Below are 22,330 nucleotides of genomic sequence, written 5' to 3'. Positions count from 1 at the left end.
CGAAATTAAATGACTCCGTTATTAACAGTTCAATGAAGAAACTTATAAAACGGATTCGTGATGCTAGAACCAAGGGGAACTTTAAGTTATGTAACCGGTTAGTATCCAATCTATCGCCTAAAGAAAAGGCAAAACTAGTTGAATTTGTGGATATTACACAAGAATCTGACCAATGGCTTAAAGCAAAAGTCACAGATATGCAAGTTGATTATGGTCCAAGAGAAATTGACAATGAAGTTAATCACAATTTCGACACCACAGCTACCTAATTGTGGGGAGATTCAAATGTTCTAAAAGGAAAACGTTGTCTAGAGTTAGTTGTCCTGTTCTCGTGTAGTTCCGAGAATGGAATCCGATTGGTCTTTTTCACTAGCAGACACTAAAGAACTAGTTTTCTCCCTCCATTCTGAATTTTTGTTTTATAGGTTTTGTATGAAATTAATATGCTTTTTAAATTTAAGTTTTGTGTGAATTTAAAAACAAAATTTACTTTATTTCATTAAGTTTAAAAAATGATTTCTAAAATTCATCGTAAGTTGAAGACTAGGTCATGGAACCGAAATTGCTTTACCCGAGGGCGGGGCGAAAAATTTTGTTATCATTATTTTTAATTTTATTGATCTAAAGTATACAAAAAAAAATTAAAAAACCCAAAAATCTTTGCTTTTAAAACAATTGCTTTAAAAATGACAAATTTTAAATTTTGTCGAGGGATGGACTAGGTAAACATACCGAAACTACCTAAAGTAAAAGGAGACAAATTTAATAAAAAATTATTCATTTAAATTGTTTTAATAAATAAAGGTTTTATAAAAAAAATATATATATTTATATATATATTATATATATGTTTGTAGTTTATCTTATATACAAAACAGGGTAAAACAGCGCATTTTCAAAGACTGACATTAAGTTCAACAAAAGCTACTAATTTTGACGACAAGACGCAATATAACAAATGTGATATAAAATAATATGTTGCAAATTCGGTATTTTTAATCACTTTTCTACACTAATCACCCTCATGAATTTATAATTATGGTCTGATTTCATGCAAATGAGGGCATTGCATGATCTCAAGTATGGGGAAGGGTTATAAATTCTCTCGAGTTTACACTTAGTTTAATTGCCAAATTTTGTGAAAATTTGAAAAATTTTCAACTAAATGAATTCAAAATCATGTTTATATATATATTTATAAACGATAAAACTAGGTGTTAATACCAAAATTATTGTTACCTCAGAGAGAACATCAATGGAGAAACAACCCAAAACGTTATAATTCATTTAAAATGGAATAGAGGAGAATAAAAAGGCAAAGAAAAAAATAAATAAAAGCTAAGTGTGGGAAGAATTTACCAAGTTATTTAAAACACATATCACATATGTTTGTACAAGATTATTACAGGTACTTTTGCTTTGGACTAAACTAATCAGTTTTACCCGATTTACTGTAATATATTTGAAAGAAAGATGGATCTACACGATGAATCAATTCTATCATTAAAAGGAAGTAAAGTCTTCCGAAAAAGACACGCGCTTCTTGATTTAGGTCAGGAAGTTGTCATCCAGACCAGCTGTAGGTTGACGAAAAATCTAGAAAAGTCATCTCTAAAATCAGCAGGAAATCCACGGACCTCAGCATCTAACAGGGTCGCCAAGTGTCAGACTTATCCTAACCATGAGAGGATCTGACTCGTAAAATGGGGAGGGCGCCATGCAAATTAGCTTGATAAGACTAATGAATCAGACCCCCAGAAAGGATAATCTCCTTAAAAGATTAAAAATCAACTTTTAAGCCTGATATTACTTAATCCTTGAGATTGACTTTAAAAAGTGAGAATTACAAACTCATGGAATTCGATGATATCTAAACTCGAGCTTGAACGAGAAAATATTTTGATCAAAATTAAAACCGATTTGTTTTCTGAAAACCTATTTTCAATGCGTTCATTACCATTGAACGTAAAATCCTAGGAATTCACCTGGAATTCATTAGGTCACCTGAACCAAATCGGGTGTCAACCATAAGAACGGTGGTTGCATAGCATGGTCGAAGACAGGACCTTGTGCCAGATCGAAAAACTATAGGGTGATCTTTACTATTGCTCCTACAAAGGATAGTAATTGCATCCGACACGTTGTGGACCATGAACACCTGCATGTCATTAGACATTGCCTTAACAGTTGCTTGTTCAACGCTTTCCTTTACAACCGGATGGTAGTTTACCAAAAGGAATATACGGAGCAACTATACTGGACGTGTTGCTTTCCTAATACAAGGTTAGCAAGTGGGTGACACAAAACCACAAGTTTTGAACTAAAATTTTTAAATCTGAAACCCATAAAACCCACAAAAATATTTTGCAACACCGGTGAAGGGTTATTCTGAAAAACTTATCTAGGGTAAAATCTAGAATGATTTTTCAAAAGATCAAATATTTTCATAAAGATCCAATTTCCTTAAAGAATCTAAATTTTCATAGTCATGTGGGACTGTAAACCACATCGTTACTACCATTGTTTATACCGCCGTATCAAAATCACTGATGTATAAATTGTGAGAATAAAAAAGTGATTCGAGTGAAGTGTGATTTAATTTCAAGTTCTGTATTGCTTGAGGACAAGCGTCGCTCAAGTGTGGGGATATTTGATAGTGCTCCAAATGAACATATATTTAGGCACAATATCCTTTCAATATGTAAAGCTTTTAGTTGCAATTGTTCTATTTTTATGTAATATTCGTTTAAATAAATAAGTGCGAAGACAAAAGAAGAAAACGACGATTTGAAGACGCAAATGACCAAAAAGCTCAAAAGTACAAGATATTAAATAGTACGCAAGGACGTTTGAAAATCCGGAACTGGGACCAAAGTCAACTCTCAACGCACGACGCAACGGACTAAAAATTACAAGTCAACTATGCACATGAATATAATATAATATATAATTAATTCTTAAAATTATATATATTATATTATATATTAAAAACGTTGGCAAACAAGAAAACAAAGTTATGTGAGCTGTCCCTAGACTCCATGCGATCGCATGGACAATGCAAAGGAAATCCATGCGATCGCATGGCCAACTTTTTCTGGCCACATTCCTATAAAAGGCAGTCTTTTGCTCGAGTATCATATCCATCTATCCTCTCTATCTCTCTGTAATATATATATATATATATATATATATATATATATATATATATATATATTATAATTTTAATTTTAATTTTAATTTTAATTTTAATTTTAATTTTAATTTTAATTTTAATATTAATAATAAGGGTATGTTAGCGAATGTTGTAAGTGTGTAAGTCGAAATTCTGTCCGTGTAATGCTACGCTATTATTAATCATTGTAAGTTACGTTCAACCTTTTTTAAATTAATGTCTCGTAGCTAAGTTATTATTATGCTTATTTAAATTAAAGTAATCATGATATTGGACTAAATATTAAAGACGGGATAATTGGGATTTGTACCATAATTGGGGTTTGGACAAAAGAACGACACTTGTGGAAATTAGACTATGAACTATTAATGGGCTTTATATTTATTTAATTAAATGATAGTTTGTTAATTTAATATAAAGATTTACAATTGGACGTACCTATAAATAACCACATACACTCGATCATACACGATGGGCTGGATATTTATAAGTACTAATAATCGTTCATTTAACCGTACACGGGAGTGGATTAATAGTCAATGGACTTATTAAAACCAGGGTGAATTACATACAAGGAAAATTGGTTTAATTATAGTTTAAGTCCCCAATTAGTTAGAATATTTGACTTCAGATATAAGGATAATTTGACGAGGACACTCGCACTTTATATTTATGACTGATGGGCTGTTATGGACAAAAACCATACGGACATATTAAATAATCCAGGACAAAGGACAATTAACCCATGGTAATAAACTAAAATCAACACGTCCAATATCATGATTACAGAAGTTTAAATAAACATAATTCCTTTATTTCATATTTAATTGCACTTTTAATTATCGCACTTTAATTTATTGTCATTTTAATTATCGTACTTTTTAATTATCGCAATTTTATATATCGTCATTTTATTTATCGCACTTTTATAGCATACATACATACGCTATTGATAGCATTCGAGATTTACAACTTATATTTTGTCGCAAATTATTTCATTTATACTTTATAACTTTTGTAAACTTAAACTTGTTGTCGAACCGTTGGTAAACTTAAAACTTTGCAAGTCTTACACGTTTCAAATGAATGCGACATAATTTTGGTCAAACGTGTCTCATTTAGTGACTATGACCACGTAACGGGACCTAAGTTAACGACGCCGTCAATGGCAATTTTTGTCAGGTCATTACACCCTGGCTAACAGCCTTATCCCATGTCGAAATGTGAGCACCGGCAGATGTGTCTCTGTGTGTACTAATGAGGGATTCCCCAATAATGCTGTTGGCGAGCCCCTCAAACCATGTGCTCTGCTCTAGCGGTGGAGAAGGAAAAATTGTATGCTGTGTGTAATGATGCTGAGGAGGAGGACGTGGTGGATGCTGATAAATGGTGCTGGCGTGTCTAGGCTCTCTGTAGGCAACAATCAAAGGATGGTGGCAGGGATATGGTGGGATGTTAAGCTGCCTTCCTGCATGATGTGTGAAATGCTGAGGGTTCTAGAGCATCGCAGAGTCAACAAACCACTTATCCGTCCCAGGTATGTCTCCCATATGATAATGATACGACTCGTAGTATGGTGGGCCCCCGTGGTGTGCTAGTGAGTGTCTCTGTATATCGCTATCGGTGGGCTCACCATGTAAAGTGAGATCATCCTCATCCCTCGGTTCCTACGAACCTCGAGCTCTCCTCCTACCATCCCTAGTCCTAGGATTGGGCCTAAAGTCTCTAATCTCTACATTAGGTACAGTCCAGTCGACTGAACCTACAACTCATGGGCTAGCCAAAACTATCAGCTGCCTATTATGTATCTGAATAAACTGCCAATTGTGCAACAGCTTATACCCAATCTCCTCTGACTCAGATTCCCTCCTATAACCCATTCCTTCTATGTTACCCAAAATGTGCATCCGCTTAAGTAATTTTGTGACAACAGCTCCTAAAACTGGCTCAACCGTGTGTGATGAAATTTTCTCAACAGTGAATGCCTGATCCAAAAGGTATGCAACTTGCATTATCCAATTCTGGAACATATAATGCATAAGCTGTATGTCAGAAATTGTGACGACTCCACTATGTTGGGTCTTCGGGTGGATTGTCTTTGCCAAGAGGTAGTGAAGGATGCGATGAACTAGGTTGATGAAACTGGAGGCCTTTTTCCCTGACCTCCAACCCGCTTGATCAGTAGTGTATGTTTGCCAAAAAATCTGATTATCGACTGATGGATCCAGAGAAGTGTAGCGGTCCAAGTGAGAATTCTTGTACAGTTCCAGATGATGGGCGAACTGTGCAAGAGTAAGATGGTGAGTGACATTTTGGTGATGGAAGTGGATACAATCACGAGTGTTATACTCGTCAGGATCAATATTCGCTTCAAACTCCCACGTAGCCATAAACTCTGCAAATGGCTCCTGATACACACATTCATTAATCTCAAACAATTACAGCCAAGCGTTGTGTGTTTTTCCATTTGTACGAAAACTCAAAAGATTTCTCAACTCTTCCGCCCAACCACACTGCTCCATTATTTCCCAGTTAATGTACTTATTGTGCTCTTTTCACTTATTTATCCAATTCCTCATAAACGGTTCACATATCCCCTGGTTGTCCTGCCCGCGAATAGAATTGGGCAATTCGTACTCGTCTGGAAGCTGATATCTACGTGCCATATGCAATAATTACGCAATGTAGGTTACGTTCCAAAAATAACAAGACTTCTCATCACAATAAGATATGAAAAGTGTATATAATTTTCGAAAAAAATTCGAAATGAGGGCTTTAAAAATGGCACTTTCCATATCCCTGTTATCAACAAATATAGCCAAAATTACCGCAACAATATCTAAACCAACTATAAACATATTTTAAGCAAAATTCAAAGCGTACCCGTGATTGCAACAAATAATGCTTAAAAATAATAATTATAGCGAGTTAGTCGTAATAAGCAATTTTATTCAAAGTATGATGATTTTTAAGCATACAATAATTATAATGATCATTTTTAATTACCTTAAATATTTTAAAACATCAAACTCTTCCTATAATACCTTCAAGTCGTGATCTAAAACCATTTTTATCGAAAAATATTCATTTTAGCAAAAACGTACATAATAAGAAAAATCAAAGACTAGGTTCCAAATTTATTCTTAAGTCAATGATATCTTAATTTTGACTAGTTTTCAAGTCATCATGAGTTTTAAAAACATTTTAACATTAGGAAAAATCGAAATCCTAATTTCGTACATTTTCTCAAAATTGCAATTTTCAACAAGATGATCCTAAATTGTTCAAAAACTTGTTCCCGAGTGTTCTAGGTGAATCACTAAGCCTAAATGAGTTAGCAGAACATCAAAATCCCAAAATTTTCATCAATTTATATCCTAAAACACGAATTCATGAATCGTAGGCTAAAAGTGAACCAAAATGCCTCAATCGAACCTAAAAACTAGCATATAATAATCACATTGTCGAACTAAGCATGCAAGGAATCAAAATCAAGCATAAAACACAAATTTTTTCAAAAGTTAAAAATCAAACCCTAAGCAAAAAATTCGATTTTTAACCGTGAAAATGTACCTTAATCGCAAAATTGATAATGGAAAAGAGTTTAGAAGGATCGAGAGACTTAGATTGGAGCTTTGAATTGTAACACCCCAAACCAACACCCGACAAAACCTTGTGAAAATACGAAATAAAAAAAAAAAATTTCTGTTGCAGACCATCGGCGCGCCGCGCCATATGGCCCGCGCGCCGCGCCATATCTGGCTGTCCCCGGGACTTTTAACGGCGAAAAGATTGACTAGTTCCCGGCACTTTTAGACAAAACGCTTTTTACCATACAACCAAATATGTAAAACTAACATGTTTCAAACATAAAATTAAAGTTTTACAAGCGGGGCCCACACGACCCAAATTACAAGTTTAGTACAATTTAGGAGTTTCGACCACCAAAAAGTTTAAGTTCCAAACTACACAATGAGCATGACGTTTGGGATTAAACTACCCAACTATCGGTCAAACTCCGAGAGCTACTAAAACCAAAAGCGTCCCTTAGCAACAAGCGGGATTCCTAGTCCAAAACGATGCCCTTACCCTTGTCCAACACCGAACCTATAAAAGTGGTAAACAACGAGAGGGTAAGCAAAGCTTAGTGAATGCAATAATTACACATACATATATATCGCCCATCTATTTGCAACCACAACACAAGATACCTCGTACGAAACGTGTAACACAAAAGCATGTCATCAACCTCAAACACTTAACAAGTCATACAATAACATAACCGAGTTAGCATATACTCAACACAACCATAAATAATTTAGCATGCTAAATATCAACAAATCTTAAAATGGTTAACCATGACGCTATGGTGCTACCGGCTCGTGGTTCACACCATACGCATTGAGTCTCACTCGTTTATAGTGCTACCGGCTCGTGGTTCACACTTTGTTTATAGTGCTACCGGCTCGTGGTTCACACTCGATGCTACCGGCTCGTGGTTCACATCAATTATTTTATAGTGCTACCGGCTCGTGGTTCACACTCGATGCTACCGGCTCGTGGTTCACATCAATTTACACACATGCTATGGTACTACCGGCTCGATGGTTCATACCATAACACCCACAAATAAACACGCCATATACACGAATGCATAATTATTCCACTCACCTCAAAATCTCTTGGTGAAAGATAACCGAGCTTGAACACTTCAATGTAACGCACCTATTACATTTATCACAATATCAAAATCACAACTCGAGTTGGTCAACACTCTAAAGCTCACTCCTAGTGTTAATTTGACCCATGGTGCAAATCCGACCCATTTGCACCCTTAACCCTAAAATCGGGTTAACTCATCACAAAACCCTATCATTAACCAAAGTAGGTTCATTACACATTTTAACACTAGTTTTAGGCTTCAACCACACATATTAATTAGCTTAGGTTCATTTTGACCCATTTGACATTTTCAAAGTCAACCTACCCATTTTGGGTCAACCACTAACCCATTTACACCCATTTACATAAATCATGGTGTTCTAGCAATTTTACTAGCTAATTAGGGTTCTCTAACAACAAGTAACTCTTCTAAACCCTAGTTAACCCAATATTGAGTCTACATGACTCAAATTACCCTAGAACACCCAAAACACTAACAAAATGGGTTTTATGTTCATCTTCACCCCAAACCCTAGCCCTAAATCAAATTAAACAAAGAAATTAAGATTAGAGCATACCACAACTATCACAACGAAGCTAGAGGGAAGGCGAACAACTTTAATGCTTGGACTTAAGCAAGAAACCTTCTTCTTCTTCTCCAAAATGGGGTTTCCCTCACTAAAAGCCACTCTCTCTCTAGAATTGATTTGGATAAGTGTTGGTAGTTGTGGAAGGAGTAAATGAACTCCCCAAAACTGATCTAAGGCATTAAATCCGGCCTCCAAGTGATTTTACCAAAATACCCTCAAAATATCTAATTTAAAAGAAAGAGAGAATCTGTCACAGACAGATGGCGCGGTGGGCCACCAGGCTGCGCGGCGCGCGACTCTCCCAGTCCAGCTCCTTTTGCCTTTTTAAATATATACAACCAAACCCCGATTCGAGTACCGCACAATACACTTATATACACATGTGTACACTTCAATTATTCGGGTCTTACAACTCTCCCCCACTTATTCGGATTGCGCCCTCGCAATCCAAGCCGCATGACAAGAGGGAAGATACACTAACACGAACTCTTCGGGTTCCCAAGTGAACTCGGAACCCTTGCTACGCTGCCATTGGACTTTAAAAGTCCTCACTTCTTTATGTCTCAACCTCTTAACTTTCTCATCGAGTATGGCGACCGGTTCTTCGACATATTCCAACTTGTTGTTTAGCTCGATCTCGTCTAAAGGCATCCATAAGGAATCATCCGCAAGACACTTACGGAGGTGGGAAACATGGAATGTATTATGGATCCCCGCAAGCTCTTCGGGTAATTCCAATCGATATACAACTTCGCCAACACGAGCTAAAACCTTGAATGGCCCAATAAACCGAGGAGCTAACTTTCCCCGTTTTCGAGATCGAATAATACCCTTCCATGGCGAAACTTTAAGCATCACCATGTCGCCTTCTTGAAATTCGATCGTTCGCCTACGTTTGTCGGCATACGACTTTTGCCTATCTTGAGCCTTCTTCAAATGTTCCCGAATAATATCAATCTTGTTGTTCGTCTCCAAAACCAAATCGGTACTCCCGATCTCCCGTTGACCCACTTCTCCCCAACAAACGGGAGTTCGACATCTACGCCCATAGAGCATCTCATACGGTGGCATCCCGATACTAGTATGATAACTATTATTGTACGAGAATTCCACCAAAGGCAAATGCTCGTCCCAACTACCACCAAAATCAATAATGCACGCCCGTAACATATCTTCTAGAGTTTGGTTCGTACGTTCGGTTTGACCGTCCGTTTGAGGATGATACGCCGTGCTCAACTTCAATTGCGTACCCATATCTTCATGAAACTTTTCCCAAAATCGAGATGTAAAACGGGTATCTCGATCCGAGATAATAGATATAGGAACCCCATGACGAGCGACCACTTCCTTGATAAACAACTTAGCCAAGGTCTCCGACGATATTGCTTCTTTAATGGGAAGAAACAAAGCGCTTTTCGTCAACCGATCAACTATAACCCAAATCGAATCATATTGAGTCCTCGCCGTCTTAGGTAACTTAGTGATGAAATCCATGGTAATGTGCTCCCATTTCCACTTTGGGATCTCTAACGGTTGCAACTTACCATACGGCTTTTGGTGCTCGGCTTTAACTTGCAAGCAAGTAACACATCGTTCAACATATTTCACAACATCGCGTTTCATGCCCGGCCACCAATAGTCTTTCTTCAAGTCGTGATACATTTTTGTCGCGCCCGGATGAATAGAATATTTTGACTTATGTGCCTCGTCAAGTAGCACCCGTCGGTAATCACCCATCTTAGGCACCCACACCCTTCCTTGAAACGACAATAAACCCCGCGGGCCCATAGTAATGAATTCCGATTGGCCCACATTTCGCTCCGCATGCTTATTGTGAACATAAGCCTCTATTTGATCTTCACCCATCTTTTCAAGAAAGTCGTTAGTGATAACCAAACGTAACGATGCTACACGTATCGCCGGATGTTGAGTCTTTCGACTTAACGCATCCGCGACCACATTCGCCTTACCCGGATGATAAAGTATCTCACAATCATAGTCCTTCACCACATCCATCCACCTACGTTGACGATAATTCAAATCTCTTTGAGTGAAAAGATGTTTCAAATTTTTATGATCCGAATATATCGTACACTTGACACCATACAAGTAATGGCGCCAAATTTTCAACGCATGCACAATCGCCGCCATCTCTAAATCATGAGTCGGGTACCTCGTCTCGTGCTCCTTTAATTGTCGAGAGGCATAAGCAATGACTTTACCCCTTTGCATAAGAACACACCCGAGCCCATTTAAGGAAGCATCACAATAAACTACCATATCTTCGACACCTTCCGGTAACACTAACATCGGAGCCTGACATAACTTCTCTTTTAACAATTGAAAAGCAATTTCTTGCTCGTTCTCCCAAACAAACTTCGCATTCTTCCTTGTCAATTTCGTCAACGAAGAAGCGATCTTAGAAAAATCTTGGATAAACTGACGATAATAACCGGCCAACCCGAGAAAACTCCGGATTTCCGTAGGCGTAGTCGGTCGTCCCCAACTCTTCACCGTCTCAATCTTCCCCGGATCCACTTGGATACCGCCTTCGTTCACAATATGGCCAAGAAATTGGACCTCTCTTAGCCAAAATTCACATTTAGAGAATTTTGCATACAACTTCTCCTTTCTTAATGTCTTCAAAACTTCACGCAAGTGACGTTCATGTTCGTGCATACTTTTCGAGTAGACTAGTATGTCGTCAATGAACACAATGACCGACTTGTCCAACATAGGTTGGCACACCCGGTTCATAAGATCCATGAATGCCGCCGGTGCATTCGTAAGACCAAAAGGCATAACCACAAACTCATAATGCCCATAACGCGTTCGGAAAGCCGTTTTCTCAATGTCTTCCTCACGGACCCGCATTTGATGATAGCCGGACCGTAGGTCGATCTTAGAGAAATAAGTCGCGCCTTGAAGTTGATCAAACAAATCGTCAATCCTAGGTAACGGATAACGATTCTTGATTGTCACTTTATTTAACTCACGGTAATCGATGCACATACGCATACTACCATCTTTCTTCTTCACGAATAAGACCGGAGCGCCCCACGGCGAAGCACTCGGTCGGATAAAACCTTTCTCAAGCAACTCTTGAATTTGATTCAACAACTCTTGCATTTCCGTTGGTGCTAAACGATAAGGAGTTTTAGCGATGGGGGTAGCCCCCGGAACCAACTCAATGCGAAATTCGACTTGTCTTTCCGCCGGAACACCCGGTAACTCATCCGGAAAAACGTCTTCAAACTCATTAACTACCGGAATTTCACGAATAGGTGGTGGCTCATTACGAGTATCAACAACATGAGCAAGGAAAGCCATGCCACCGGTAACAACGGAACGACGCGCCCGTGCAAAAGTGCATATCGGCACCGTTCTTCTTCTCTTATCACCATGAATAATCATTTCTCCCCCACTTGGGGCCTTAACACGAATAAACTTGTCATGGCATGCAATATCGGCTCTGTAATGATCGAGCCAATCCATACCAACGACAATATCAAAATCGCCCAAGGTCATTGGAATGAGATTAATTTTAAAAGTTTCGGCACCAAAAACAACATCACAATTCCTACACACATCAACCACTAGCACCGTCTTGCCGTCCGCTATTTCGACTTCTACCGGACGACTTAACTTAGCTAACGGTCTATCAAGTTTAGGCACAAATTTAGGAGAAACAAACGACAAATTTGCACCGCTATCAAAAAGAATTCTCGCCGGATTAGAATTAACCATAAAAGTACCTGAGACAACTTCGTTCGATTGTTTGGCTTCATCATTAGTCATCAAATAGTTACGACCCCTAGCCGTACCCGCCGCCCTCTCCAACCTTTTCACATTATCATTTCGCAAGTCGGGACACTCCGGCTTCTTATGCCCCTCTTTGCCGCAATTAAAGCAAGTAACCTTGGTCGACGCCTTAGGACATTCGCGAGCCATGTGCCCTCTTTGATTACAATTAAAGCAAGTGGGTCCAAAACTCCCGGAACCACCCTTCTTCGCACTATTAACGCTCTCGGCGCCTCTTTTGGACTTCTTGTTTGAAAAATTCGAATGGCTCGATCCTTCAAACTTCCTTTTCGAAAAAGTAAAATCACTCTTCCTAGGCACCTCCGGCTCAAAACCCCGAGCCAACTCAAACAATTCATCAAAAGTCTTAGCCATACCCCGGCTAATCTTGCTCTTGTAGTCGGCATTCAAGGTACGATAAAAATCTTTCATAAGCTTATGATCATCACCCACATACTCCGGGCAAAAACGAGTCTTTGCCAAGAATGTAGACTTGAGGGTAACTAAATCCATGGAACCTTGTTGCAAATGATGCAACTCGTCCCGGATTCGATCAAGATCGGATGAAGTTCGGTATTCCTTGAAAAACTCTTTCTTGAACTCCTCCCATGTCAAGCCCATGCATTGCTCTTCGCCATACAAATTGATTTTATCATCCCACCACAACTTGCCCTCATCACGTAACATGCTAGACCCAAACCTCGTCTTCTTCTCGGGAGGACACTCCGCGGTACGGAAGGCCCCCTCGATGTCCGAAATCCAACAAGTACTTTTCAACGGATCCCTCACCCCATTAAACGTCGGAGGTTGAGTATCCTTAAAATTTTTGTAGTGGAAGTATCTCTTTCCATCACCCCCTTCACCTCGAGGATAAACGTTTCTAGCATCAAGGGCCTCTTCAATAGTGACCTTCATTCGTTCGTTTATCATTTCGGTCACTTGCCCATCGACCGACTCTTGGAAGACCTTTCGAACGTCCGCAAGAAAATCCGATTTCAACTTCTTAAAGACGGCCTCGACCTTGGTCGAGAACTCGGCGTCTTCACTTGTACTTCCGTTATCGTGATCGGGACCGTTTCTCGTCTTCATTCTATAAAACGAATTAGGTTAAACTACGAAACGAAAGGGCAAATATACACAATTACATACATATACGCCTCACTACCCCATCTTGCTCAACAATCGTCGTACATTGCTTGTTTGACCCGATTTGCACCCGTAGTAATGGTAGCTAGTCATTACTACGCGAGCACGTCGCGCTAACTCGCTAGTACAACGTCCATCTCGCTTGATGATTGCTAAACACAACACAAACAAATAGCGCATGACTAGTTCACATAAACCTATGCACTAATCATTCCGATCCGACCCAAAGTCCTACAAGTCCCGCATAATCACGCACACAAAAGTCTAAGTCTAGGCGCCTATCTCAAGTCACCTAAATCCCTTAGACCATGCTCTGATACCACATGTAACAACCCAAACCAACACCCGACAAAACCTTGTGAAAATACGAAATAAAAAAAAAAAAATCTGTTGCAGACCATCGGCACGCCGCGCCATATGGCCCGCGCGCCGCGCCATATCTGGCTGTCCCCGGGACTTTTAACCGCGAAAAGATTGACTAGTTCCCGGCACTTTTAGACAAAACGCTTTTTACCATACAACCAAATATGTAAAACTAACATGTTTCAAACATAAAATTAAAGTTTTACAAGCGGGGCCCACACGACCCAAATTACAAGTTTAGTACAATTTAGGAGTTTCGACCACCAAAAAGTTTAAGTTCCAAACTACACAATGAGCATGGCATTTGGGATTAAACTACCCAACTATCGGTCAAACTCCGAGAGCTACTAAAACCAAAAGCGTCCCTTAGCAACAAGCGGGATTCCTAGTCCAAAACGATGCCCTTACCCTTGTCCAACACCGAACCTATAAAAGTGGTAAACAACGAGAGGGTAAGCAAAGCTTAGTGAATGCAATAATTACACATACATATATATCGCCCATCTATTTGCAACCACAACACAAGATACCTCGTACGAAACGTGTAACACAAAAGCATGTCATCAACCTCAAACACTTAACAAGTCATACAATAACATAACCGAGTTAGCATATACTCAACACAACCATAAATAATTTAGCATGCTAAATATCAACAAATCTTAAAATGGTTAACCATGACGCTATGGTGCTACCGGCTCGTGGTTCACACCATACGCATTGAGTCTCACTCGTTTATAGTGCTACCGGCTCGTGGTTCACACTTTGTTTATAGTGCTACCGTCTCGTGGTTCACACTCGATGCTACCGGCTCGTGGTTCACATCAATTATTTTATAGTGCTACCGGCTCGTGGTTCACACTCGATGCTACCGGCTCGTGGTTCACATCAATTTACACACATGCTATGGTACTACCGGCTCGATGGTTCATACCATAACACCCACAAATAAACACGCCATATACACGAATGCATAATTATTCCACTCACCTCAAAATCTCTTGGTGAAAGATAACCGAGCTTGAACACTTCAATGTAACGCACCTATTACATTTATCACAATATCAAAATCACAACTCGAGTTGGTCAACACTCTAAAGCTCACTCCTAGTGTTAATTTGACCCATGGTGCAAATCCGACCCATTTGCACCCTTAACCCTAAAATCGGGTTAACTCATCACAAAACCCTATCATTAACCAAAGTAGGTTCATTACACATTTTAACACTAGTTTTAGGCTTCAACCACACATATTAATTAGCTTAGGTTCATTTTGACCCATTTGACACTTTCAAAGTCAACCTACCCATTTTGGGTCAACCACTAACCCATTTACACCCATTTACATAAATCATGGTGTTCTAGCAATTTTACTAGCTAATAAGGGTTCTCTAACAACAAGTAACTCTTCTAAACCCTAGTTAACCCAATATTGAGTCTACATGACTCAAATTACCCTAGAACACCCAAAACACTAACAAAATGGGTTTTATGTTCATCTTCACCCCAAACCCTAGCCCTAAATCAAATTAAACAAAGAAATTAAGATTAGAGCATACCACAACTATCACAACGAAGCTAGAGGGAAGGCGAACAACTTTAATGCTTGGACTTAAGCAAGAAACCTTCTTCTTCTTCTCCAAAATGGGGTTTCCCTCACTAAAAGCCACACTCACTCTAGAATTGATTTGGATAAGTGTTGGTAGTTGTGGAAGGAGTAAATGAACTCCCCAAAACTGATCTAAGGCATTAAATCCGGCCTCCAAGTGATTTTACCAAAATACCCTCAAAATATCTAATTTAAAAGAAAGAGAGAATCTGTCACAGACAGATGGCGCGGCGCGCCACCAGGCCGCGCGGCGCGCGACTCTCCCAGTCCAGCTCCTTTTGCCTTTTTAAATATATACAACCAAACCCCGATTCGAGTACCGCACAATACACTTATATACACATGTGTACACTTCAATTATTCGGGTCTTACATGAATCGCAAAAATTGGTTGAAATTTGATGGTGGTGTGTGTGTGTGTGTGTGTTCGGCCAAGGGGAGAAAGAAAAAGAAAGAAAAAAGAAAGAAGAAGAAGAAAGGAAAAGGAAAAGAAAAATGGGTCCATGTGGCACACGGGCTTATTTCCTCGGCCAGACTCGTGATTTTTATATTTTAATATTTTAAATTTTATCACTAAGTTTATAAAATTTTTCTTTGAATTTTAATCCGGTTATTTTATTTATTTAAACTAAAATCTAAAAAGAACAACGGACAAAGTAAAATAAAAATTCTTATTTTATTAATAATACAAATTACACATGTTCCACAACTAAGTTTCAAAAATGACGCAGAAAGAAAGATAAGTTTAAAGCTTCCTTGACCATCCAGAGTAAATCATTGGAGTGTACTGAAAATATTTCAAAATCACTTATCATTTTGCGCTCACGGTTTTGTAAATCCCAGATATCATTCATTAATTTAACCAAAGCCATTCTAACTTTTTTAGTGTTTGAAATTGCATCCCTTGGTCCAGTATCTCGATAATTAAGTTCAAAAAGAAGTTTTGACACTATGTCTTGATATAGAAGATCTTCTGCGGAGTCAGGATCACCGATAGTACATTTTAAGTTTTTAGATATTTCTCGAATGACCTTTCTTTGCGGAGTTGTAAATAGAAATTTTGACGTAGTGAGAATTTGCACGAGTTCATAATATATATTTCCTTTCTTTTTGCGAAGAAATCCTGATTTATTCTTTCCTCGGCTGAATCCGAAAAAAATTCGATCAATCTTTTAATGAGAAATGATGCTGGATCAAAGTAGAAGAAATCTCGATCTCCATATTTTGAAATTGGGTTAGGTTTTTTTGCTTTCAATCCAAAATTCAAATTCAAAAATCATTGTGACGACATAACGGTTGATATGAATTTGAGAAAACTCCTTATCATCAATATGAGGTAGAAAATTGAAAAATGACTCTAAATCAGATTTGAAGTCAATTTTTGCATCCCGATATCTGACAAAAATATCTTTCCCACATTCCTTTAACATTTTGTAAAGAGAACGAAGTTTATTACGCAGCTCTTTTAATAGATTTATTTGAAATTTTGAAAACGGGAAATCTGAGAATAGAGTTGCCTAACGAATTCTCTATAGACGTCTAACCTTTTGCTAGGATTTAACAGATTTCCAGTAAATGGAGCATCCAATTTATCAACGTGTCGTTTCTCTTTTGGAATATATTCAAACAAGTCCGGATAGTTGAAAATAGTTGGATATTCTTCCCGTATTTCATCATCCATAATGAGGAGTTCATTAAGACTGAGTCTCCCTTTTTGATCTCGAAGAGGATTGAATCCTGGTTCATTTGAGTAAAACTTATCTAAAAGCAATGAAATCTTTAAGTCGGATGAAGTTATCTGGCTTCTTGGACTACAAGGACCAAGAACTCGTTCTTGACGAGATTCATCTGCATTTAGCCTTATTTCATTTTTATTTTTATAAAGGAAAACTTCTCCGATTTCCGAAGTGGTGGGAGAGCAACTGCCTTTCGCACTTTCTTCATAATCGGTTAAGTTTGAACTGGAATCTACAGAAATTAATACCAAAATTAATATTTTGTTTTTGTAGTTTTATAAAGGGTTTACTATAATGGCGACTTTAAATCCTATACCGACAAACTCTCTGTTTATTAAGCATATGTGTTTCTCATCAATTTATCTTTTGAAACAAGTGGCCAGATCGACAACGGAGAGGCATGATCTTTTTGGTTCCAATATAATTGGAGATTGTTCGGAAAATCCAACAACTAAGTCCGTGTATAATTGTTTTTATTAGACACCACTCAAGAATCTGAGACATCTTGACAGAATCAACAGTTACCTTAACAAACAGAAATTCGGTCCCCGGAAGTGACGCAAAACGTCAGGATTGGTTATAAAAAGGGAGTAATGGTTTTATTATTTATTTTTACTTGGGTTTTCCTAGCTATATTTCACCTACTTGTCTTCCTTTTTACGAGTAAGTGGTAAGTATAACTTAGGTTCATATTTTTGTATGTTTTTTCAGTAATTTGGGATAAAAGTGTCTAAATAGTTAACCCTAGTGACAAGTGGTGATAGATTAAACTTAAATAAGATAATATAAACTATGAAGATAAAAAAAGGGATAGGTATGAAGAATACGATAGTGATAGAGAGTTGTTAAATAGTTTAACTTCCTAGAATGAACACTAAGCCTCAATTAATAGGGTTAAGAACCTAATCAATTTGTCACTAAGAGTTTAGGCTTTGAAGATTTTGGCTAAGACGGATATCCCTACACCCAACGTTAACCTTGAAGGGTTCAGATGACCTTAAGGATGGAATCATAGGTACATGAATAAAGTGGTATATCCCTAAAGGAAAGTCTCGGCTTTTCTTAATCCTAGTTAGTTTAACTACAGTAACATTCCTCCACTTAATACTAAGCTATGCCTTAACATTAACAGATGTGGAATCTTATATATCTTAAGGTACTACTAATTAGATTAAAGGTCTCTCCTTTGCGATCACTTACTCAACCCCGGATCATCTTACAACATCTCAAGAACGTTGCTTCTGACGCGAATCATGCTTTTAAGTAAGTTAGTATTCACTGAACTCTATATTGCCTACTCTAATCAAAACCTAAATCGGCAGCTCTTCTTTGACGGATAAATGATTAACCATACGTAGGTTCTATTTCCCTATTATGACGTGAAGCACACATAACTACTTACCTTGTATCCTAGGGTTGATCAGGTTCTAATACTAGGTTATAGCCACGTGAGTAAATGGAAAGGGTGGTCCGTGAATTTGACTTCTAAACCGTTAAGGTTTCTGTATAACAATAGCATAAGTTTCAGATATGATATTCAACTTATAATAAACATTTATAACGGATAGACAAGCATGTAAGATGAAAGCAACTCAAAGTAACTAAGTATCTTCATTAAATTAAGGAAGGCGTTCACTGTTTACAGACGAGATCTGGACCATTACAAGTGCTGACATCCTCTAGACCGCTCCTAGTACAATCTTCGACGTTCGCCTCCGGGTACTTAATTTCCCACTCGGAGGTGAAAAGGCCTTGAAAACTTCTAGTGAGAGAAAGTATATTGTAGTGGGAGAGTGTGAAGAGGTGTGTGGAAAATGGATGATAATTAACCTTTAAAAAGTGAAAGTTTGGCTGGGGTATGGCTGGCAAGCCGTATGGCAAGCCATTTTTGGAGGCCGGTGGCAGAGGCAAGCCGTTTTCACAGGCCGGCGCCAAGGCAGGCCGTTTGTGATGTGGCAGGCTGTATGGAAAGCCTTATGGCAAGCTGTTTGCTGCCCTGGTTTGCTGTTTTGCTTTGATCGTTTTGCTCGTTCCCGGGATCGTAACTTGGTTTCCGGGGTCGTAACTTGTCTTTCACCGTTTTCGCTTTAGAATCTTTGTTTTAGCTCCGATTCTCTTGATTTGTTTTGCACCGTCTTCGTAATTACTTAATCTACAAAATCAACCGACAAAGTGATTATTTAGGCGATAAAGCTTGGAACTTTATTATTTTTGGACCCTAATATCGAGGTAAAAATGTGACTTTTTAGCCGATATCAGACATTATGTTCTTTTAGCATGCTAAATCAGTTCAGTATGTCAGAAACGTATTTTGGCTGATGAAGAGAAACGTCATTTTCAGGTTTGTTCCACTTACAAACCAAGAAAGAAATGCAAAGAGCCTAGTTTGCTCATTTCAAATTCTTCATCCATGAATGCTTCGAACTCATCGACAAGTCCTTGATTCAAAGAACCGAAGATAATATCATGTACATAGACTTATACCATAATTAATTCATTATCTCGTTCTTTCAAAAATAAAGCACAGCTCACCTACCCTCGACGATAACCTTCCTCGATCAGGAATCTAGATAGTCGACCATACCAAGCTCTTGAGGCTTGATGAAGTCCATACTGTGCCTTCTTCAACACATAAACTTTGTTCGGGTGGACATAATTGACAAATCTAGGTGGTTGGCTAACAAACACTCTTTCATTCAGATTCCAACCATTTTATAGAACTTAAACTTTTTGTACGAGGCAAAGGCAAGGAACATTCTTATCGCTTCAAATATGGAAACTGGAGCAAAAACCTTATTATAATCAAATTATGGATCTTGCTGATAGCCTTTTATCACAAGTCAGGATTTGTTTCTTATCACAATGCCATCTTCATCATACTTACACTACAATACCCATTTAAGATATTTAACACCTCTGGGCGGATTCACAAGTTTCCACACATTTAACATGTGAAATTGAAGTATCTCTTCTTGCATAGAAGAAATCCACGACTCATGCTTTAAATGTTCTCTCATTTTCTGAGGCTCAATCTTCGAAATTTGACATGGGAATTCATAAAATGCAGCAATAGCTGCATTTATATAAAAGTATAATTTTTACTTTCTTCAGCACTTTATATAAAACTATTATTTTTATAAAATTTCAAAAATTCACAAATAATTTAAGAAAGTTTCAAATGACGTTGATATGTCAGATCATGTTGAGATTGGAAGATGAGACAAGTTAGAGTGAGATTCGGTAAGTAAGAAGGAGACTTGTTATGATAGAGAATCGGTAAAATTTACATTCCATAGCTTTTAGAACTCAGTTACAATACAATGGCTATCTAATTAGGACTACATAGGTTCCTTATATAGCCCTCTTCTAAGGAACCTTCATTTAAGCATATTTCACATTAACACTATACAACTTTGGGGTCCTTACAGTCTCCCCCTTAGTATTAAATGTGAAATTTACAATATAATCCTATTGAGTAATCTTGAGAGGTCCAAACGTTAGTTTCCATCGTGTGCCATCTGGTTTTGAAACTTCAACTTGATTTTCTGAAATTTGCTTGGAAGGTTTCCAGACGCCCCACACTTTTCTAAGATCTCCCTCATGTAATGGATATTCATCCATTTCTTTAAAATGCCTTCATTTTCTTTGGCCACGAAGAATCTCAAATTGTCTAGTACGGATCCGAAGTTTCAAACGATCTCTGATATGCTTTATGAACACTCCAAGACCCATTTTCATGTCAATGTCATCAAACTTGCTTTGAAGAATTTTAAGATACTTCAATGCAGCCTTGAGTGTATCATCTGAGTATTTGTTTAACTCTTCAGTAAGGATGAACACTTTTTCTTTCTGAGAATTCACAAATACAAACCCTTCGGGTTCGAATTGCATTTGAAACATTCCCATATCCTTCAGTCCCTCTGTGAATTGATTCCGACAAGTTATTCGAATCATTTTCCTATTAGCTTCGAGACCAATTTGAAAATCTTCAAGTCTCATTAGTTCAATTGTCTCCATCATGTATCTCTTCAGAGCTTCCAAAGCTTGAGACTTAGCATACGGCCGAATTGTGAGAATACTGAGGTAGTTGTAGATGTGAATGATGTCAAGCATGTCTAGATTCTGAAAATCAGCCTCTGTAAACTTGTATTCCTTCTCATCTTCTCTGATAACATGGAACTAACTGATAACATCTTTCTTTACACTTATTTCAACTTCGGCTCGAGTAATATCCAATACTTCTTTCTATTGGTACTTTCTCTGAAGCTACAAATCATCTTCATTTCGATTGATATGTTTCCTCCACATAAACTCATACCAGTTTCTTTCATTAGCTGGAAGCAATCGTGAACCTATGTAGGTAAACCTTTTATTTCTTGGCGTTCGTTAATGCGAAAGATCTTATACGCATTTTCTTCGATGAATGTGTTTCGTAATGTTATGAAAGCATGTTCAACTCCCAATAGCAATCTTTGTTCCCGATTCTTATAGAATATACCATTGTTGTACTTGAATCTGGAATTCTCTGTTTCTCTTGAAGTAGAATTACCAGAAGTTGAACTTTCATTTGCATTTGTTGGATTTGAACTCGATGATAGTGTAGAATCTGATGAATGATCAGTAGGATTTATTGTGTCATCTGTTGGAGCATTATCTTCTTCAATATGATCAAAAATGTCATCAACATTTGGATTAACATAAAGATTATCTCCATCTTAATCAGTAGAATCCATTTCGTCATCACTTTTCGTTACTGGATCAGGATTCCCTTCATCCACAATTTCTACATGAATAGAAGATACTGCAGATAATTTACTTAGAACGACAAACCCGTCATCATCTGTTTGTTCAAGATAAAAATCACATAAGTTCAAATCCTCATCTACTGGTCCACTTTCAGCCTCTGAATGAATAATTGGAATTATGACTTGCTCAGGTTCCTTGTCATCAATATTATCATGAGTGGAAACCATTTCTGATTCCGTATGAACCTGTTGAGCTTGAGAAGCTGATGGAGACCTCACACCACCACCCCTAGTGGAAATGTTCACCGTTAGAAATTCTCCATCTACTCCTATCTCCCCCTCATGACTATTCTGAGGATCAGAATCGTCATGTTCATCATCACGGCGAGGACTTAGAGGAGAAGAGCAGGAAGTAAGCGGATAGCGTACTCTAGCACGAAACATTGCTTGAAGCGAAGTCCGTCGAAGAGCATCAAGATTGACACTGGAAAACATACTACTGAAATA

The sequence above is a fragment of the Rutidosis leptorrhynchoides genome, chromosome 7 (assembly GCF_046630445.1).
Source record: "Rutidosis leptorrhynchoides isolate AG116_Rl617_1_P2 chromosome 7, CSIRO_AGI_Rlap_v1, whole genome shotgun sequence".
NCBI classification, from domain to species: domain Eukaryota; kingdom Viridiplantae; phylum Streptophyta; class Magnoliopsida; order Asterales; family Asteraceae; genus Rutidosis; species Rutidosis leptorrhynchoides.
The sequence above is the reverse complement of the archived record's forward strand: the minus strand, read 5'-3'. Positions refer to the sequence as shown.